Below are 6290 nucleotides of genomic sequence, written 5' to 3' on the forward strand. Positions count from 1 at the left end.
GTGTTGTGATCACTCTGAATGATAGCCCCCAACCCAGTGCCTTGCACACAGCAGCTGACTTTCCTGTGATGGTTAATTTTGCGCGTCAACTTGACTAGCCACAGGGTGCCCAGATTAAACGTGATTTCTGGATGTGTCTGTGAAGACGTTTCTGGATGAGATTAGCATTTGAATGATGGGCTCTGCAAAATAGATTAGCCTCCTCTGTGTGTGCCTCACTGAGTCTCTTGAGAGTCTCCATAGAACAAAAAGCAGGAGAAGAGGGATTTGCCCCCCTTTTTCCTGCCTGCCTCCTGGATATCTTATCTTCTCTTACCTTCAGACTGGGATTTATACCATTGGCTCCCTTGGTTCTCAGGCCTTTGGACTTGGACTGAATTACTCTACTGGCTTTATTGGGTTTCCAGTTTGCTGGTGGCACATCATGGGACTTAGCCTCCATAATACTATGAGCCAATTCTTCATAATAAATCACCATATGTAGAAAATACATATTATATATGAAATATGTACATATGTTATATATATATTAATGTATATAATGGATATATAATATATATATACATCTACCTAGATGTATGTGTAATAGGTATATCTATTATGTATATTATGTATAATATGTAATAGGGATATATATAAAAAATATACATTTTGTATATAATTCATGTATCCTCTTGGTTCTGTTTTTGTGAAGAATCCTGATGAGTACAATTAATTAAGCACCTCCAGCATCCAGACTTTTTAAAGAACTTCACAACCGTGAGTTTGTTTAAACTTAGTTTGTTCTATGAAATAGTATTACTATCATGCCCATTTTACAGATATGGAAACCAAGGCACAGAAGTATGAAGTAACGTTAGCACTTAGCAGTCCCCCAGGTATGAAGTGGTAAAACAAGGATTTGGCCCCTCATTTAGCTCCTGAGATCCACTGTGTGATGCGGACTCCTTTTGCATAAGGTACCTCATGAATATTCGATGAACTGAACTGAAAGTTCATGTAAACTGAATTTACATGTGGCTTGACTAGCAAGAAACCAGGCCTTTTGTGTTACGAAAAATAAATTCGCCCCCAGGTTATGAGAAGTAGCCACAGTCAGAATTCCTCCATTCTCCTGAGGCTTTGATGACCTTAAGATAGATCCAGTCCCCAGAATTACTTTACTGTCATTAGCATACATAATTAAATATTTGTTAGGAAAATTAATATATTTAAATTTATTTAAAATTAAGCTGACCACTAATAGCTCTGCTCATCAGTAGAGACTTTGTTATTTTACAGCTTAAGAACATTTTAATGGCCAATAAAATTGCTCCCTAGATCCTAGCAGTGTTCAGATTTTGAAATTATAGCCGAAGATACTGTTAATCATTCCTAAATTACCAACTGCTCACTATTAACCTCTAAATTGTCTAGCTGATTTGTACATTTGAGGAAAGTAATAAATATGACTTCCCCAGAGGTAGATTAATAGGCAGGACAGGTATGCTTTTATACAGTCGTATATACATTTAATGCACAGATGGCCAAAGCATGGAGACCAACTGTGATGTCTCTATATGGGTATCTTCAAATATAAGTCTATGTATTTAGCTAACTTGGAGGGAGGGCATCAAAATTTTGACCATTATCAAGTCAACTCCAGTAATGGTATTATTCAAATGTTTCACTGTATAAATAGAGTTTTATCAAGTTTCCAAAATATATCTATTTCTATTTCCCTTACTTAGCGTGTCTGTTTATGGACAGATGTTTAGTGATGCGTTTCCACTATAAAATATGGCAGAACAGTAGGCCTTTGAATAGATCTCTGATCATTTGGAGATTAAACATCAATTAAGACTGTTCATCTAAGCTTAAATTATTCTATCAAACACTTTCTAGCTATAAGTCAAAATGGGAGAAGGGTAAAAAAAGACTGTGATTGTAAGATGTTATGGCCTCTGTAGATGAATATAAAGTGATGTATTCTGAGCTCTCGGAATGGAGAGGATGATACCGTTGAATCATGCTTTCTTTGCAAACACATTTAAATACACCAGCAGCACTGTGTCAGTTCCAATCTAGCTAGATCCCTGTTGAGATTGGGGTAACTCTCCTATCCACTTGTGGGGATGTTTTCTATGATGGTAAAAAATCAGACTAAAGGTCCGTTGTTTTCTCTGGCTAACCGTATTGACTCTGAAAATTCCATGATCGTTTTAGAACTCCTTTAAATTCAGCTGACTCGACGTTATCAAATGCCGGTCCCACGCAAGATACCATGCTTGATGCTACAGACAGTACAAAGGTCATCAAACAGAGATGTTATCTTTAGGAGTTTATTGAAGCAGGTAGACAGGCACAAATTAATCACAACATGCACGGGTGCTACAAAAGCGGTGCCCAATCTATGAGGAACCAAGCAGAGGCAGAGACTGAGCTTTCCCTTGCAGTGAAGGCAGAATGGCTGCAAGGAAATAACAGCAATCGAGGTAGACAAACGTTTTGACGTGGGAGGGGGTGGTGGCGAGGAGGTCCCGTGAATCTGGGATGTTTTCACATCAACTCCACAAACGTTTTGGCGTGGGGGAAGGGGCACCGAGGGTCAAGGTCAGGAAGACGATGGACTCATGTGGGAGGCTCACCTGCCAGCAATTTCTGTCTATGTGACTTTAATCCTCACCTCTCCTCTTTGGCTTCCCTCTGAGACTTCTTTAAATCACAGTAAACACACTCTGTTTTACTTGGCTTCCTAATGTCTCTAAGCCTCCTGTTCTCGTTTACTAACTAGTGGTAAAGCCCTTAATAAGTGTCCCAGGGGAACAGCCGACCCTTAGCAACTCCCAGTCTAGACCTTACTCTCTTCATTTCAGGAGCCGGCTGGCTGTTCCTGGCAGACGTGACTCAGTGCAGCCAGGGCAACTTGTAGTTCAGACGTTAGCACCACCAGCGTGGCTGGAACCGGAAGCTCACATCTTGAGATCCTCCCACGTTGAGACCGGGCCTGGATCCAGCCTAGGCTTCCGAAATCCAGGGTTATGCCTTTCAAACTGGCCAGCTCCTCTCCCCTCACTGATTGTGGGATGCTAGTGAGTCAGTTGAAGATGTGTTGAAGGCAGAACCCAGGTGGAACCATCACTTTCTCCTGGTACTGCGGATGTGCTCCATTTATAGCCATTTTGTAATTCAGCTGTTGTGTATACGCGCCCTTTGTGTAGTTGTACTAACCACATCATCCCTTATTTATCTCAAGGAGTACAACATTTGTATTTAACCTACAACTATAAATACCCGGTAGGTTATTACTGTGCTAATTGAATTTAATTTGTTATGAATGAGAAACTCTAGCTATCCAAACTGAAGTAATTTCTAGAAAGCTGGCCAGCTGCAGCCAGATTCTTTATCTGGCTCTATATCTCTCCTGGCCCTATATCTCTCATCATTTGAAGTCCTTAAAGGCTCAGGAATCTTTGAGAACCATCTATCTTTGAGAACTTACTTACTTTCTTTCTTTCTTTGTTATTTTTTTCTTTTTATTTTTTTCAGTGTTCCAAGGTTCATATTTTATGCACCGCACCCAGTGCTCCATGCAATAGGGGCCCTCCTTAATACCCACCACCAGGCTCACCCATCTTTCCATATAATCTTCTGTTAGAGTTGTGTTATTAACTTTCTCAGAATAAACATGACATTACAAAAACGATTGTTTCCGTGACAAAATAGGGGGTTTCAGGCTTATAATCATTACTCCCCCGACCTGACTATACTGCCTTCATAGTTCTTTTTCACCACCAGAAGTAATTTGTTATTGTCATCTAAAAATCATACTTAGGTTCATCGAAGCTGACAAAAACACAAACTTGAATGCTGCCTTCTTCATTCTTCATAGCACTTGTCAGACGTTTCTTGGTCATCTTTAAGTTTGATCTTCCAGTTGTACTTATAGCTCAGCTCACCAATGACAAAGATGAACAGAAGGATAAAATAAGTTGTTAAGAAAACAGCCCATGGTCAAACAGTGCAGTAGCATGTTCTTAGTTACATGGAATATGTTTTGTGACTCAGGCAGGGCTGGATCCAGACGCCGAGAACTTATGGACACCATAAGAATCATTAGGACGTTAGTCAAACATAGAGATTCCTGGCCTCATCCCAAACATATCCAATATGGTAGATTTGGGTGGGAAGCAGGAATTTGCGTTTTAAGTTTTTACCTCATCAGATGGTTTTGGTACAGTTTGTTTGCAGAATATTTTGAAGAAAAAAATGCCAAAGTGGCTACTCATAATTAATCAGCCCCTTTATATCCAACTTGAGGGGTTTTTTTGTTGTTGTTTTGTTTTGTTTTGTTTTACTATTAAACTAAGGCTGTAGGAGAAGAGCATGTTCACTTTTGTGACTTGTAATGCAGATCTAAATCTGCAATTGAGAAAAACACTTAAGTACCCACAGTTTCCTGCGATTTGTCCTTTCATTGACTTTAGGAACCAACCAGAAGCCCTTTGAAGATTTCCAATAGACTGTGGACCACACTTTAAAAATCACTTTTCTCAGCTGTCTCAAAAGTATGGCAGAATGCCCAGAAACTGATATTTAACAACCATGGAAATCTATCTGCTTGAAATCTTACAAGTAAAAACAACTTTGGGAAGCCAGTTTCCACTTCATTATTTGGCACTGGATGAAAGTTTCACATCCACATTGGAGATCCACATTCAAAGACAGAGACACTTCAATATTCACGTCAATTTTATTTACTTAAAAATAACAGCCAAAGAATGTGCAGCTGACATTGATCCCTGGCGGCATTTGGTTTGTTTATGCCCTGTCTTGGCTGTGCCCATTATCATGTCTGCATCCTCGGGACATACTTAGAGGAGCCACGCAGACTACAGTCTAATTATAGAGAAGTGGAAAAGCATAAATTTCTGCCTGCAAATGCTGAAATCTTTTAAAGTGAACAAAAGTTACACTTGCTCAAATTTAAAAGCAATAAGTGAAGAAGCAATCACATATGAAAAGATCAAATGATGTAACCTCAGGTGATTTCTACATTTTTATGTTCTTAAAAATTGTATCAGAGTGTAACTGATATGCAATAAACTACACAAAATTAAAGCATATAATCATGTAAGTTTCAACATAGGTGTACACTTGTGCCTTACCAACGCAGTGAAGGTAATGAACCTACCCATCAATTTCATAGGTTTCTTTGTGCCCTTTTATTATCTCTCCTCTGCCTCTGTTCATTATCACATAACCACTGATTTATCTTCTGTCTCTACACAATAGTTTGTTTCCTAAAATATTACATAAATGGAGTCATGTACTTTTTTTTTGTCTGACTTATTTTATTCTGCAGAGTTATTTCCAAATTCATCCATGTTGATGGCTATATCATCTGGATGCAGTAGTATACTTGGATTTCTTTTGTCCAAACCCTCATGTTGTTCTTATCATGTAGCTTTACTTTTACATACGTCGAAAGACCCACTACAATATTTTTGTTTTCCTTTAAACAGTTGTCTGCTACAAAGATATAAGTGATAAGAACAAAGTATAATTTACCTATTTCCAGATTTTGAAACTTCCCTTTGAGTCCTCCCATTTGACCCAGAGGTTATATAGAAATCCTTGGTTTAGCTTACAAGTGTTGGGAGAATGTTCTGTTCTTTTTCTCTTGAGGGTTTCTAGTTTTGTTCCATTATGTTGGATAATGCACTTGCCATTTTCAATTTTTTGACATTTGTGGGCCAATATATGGTCTCTTTTGGTGTATCCATGGACACTTGAAAAACATGTGTAATCTGCTTTTCTTGGGTGCAGTGTTCTCAAATATTGATTTGATCCTGTTGGTGTTAAGTTTTTCTGTAATCTTGCTCATTTTTTTATGTAGCTTCTCTATCCATTGTTGAGAGTCCAGTGTTGATGCATTCATTGTGGGTTTGTTTAATTTTTTAGTTTGACCAGTTTTGCTACTTCTATTTTGCAGCTCTGTTGTTTGTTATATAAATCTTCTTTGTACCTTGACCCTTTTATCATATGTACTGTTTCTCCTTGGGGCTGGTAATTTTATTTTCCTCTGAAAGGTACTGTATTTCAGATTAAGGTAGCCACTCTTTCTTTTTATTAATTCACATGACGTATTTTTAATAACCTTTTACTTCCAGCCTGACTGTGTCATTATATTTAGAGCGAGTTTCTTGTAGACATCATAGTTGGTTGATTTCTTTTTTTTTTTAGTCTACTTTGTCAGTCTCTGTTTTTTAAGTAATGAGTTTAAAACAACTTAAACTTAATTAATTATT

The sequence above is a fragment of the Mustela nigripes genome, chromosome 12 (assembly GCF_022355385.1).
Source record: "Mustela nigripes isolate SB6536 chromosome 12, MUSNIG.SB6536, whole genome shotgun sequence".
NCBI classification, from domain to species: domain Eukaryota; kingdom Metazoa; phylum Chordata; class Mammalia; order Carnivora; family Mustelidae; genus Mustela; species Mustela nigripes.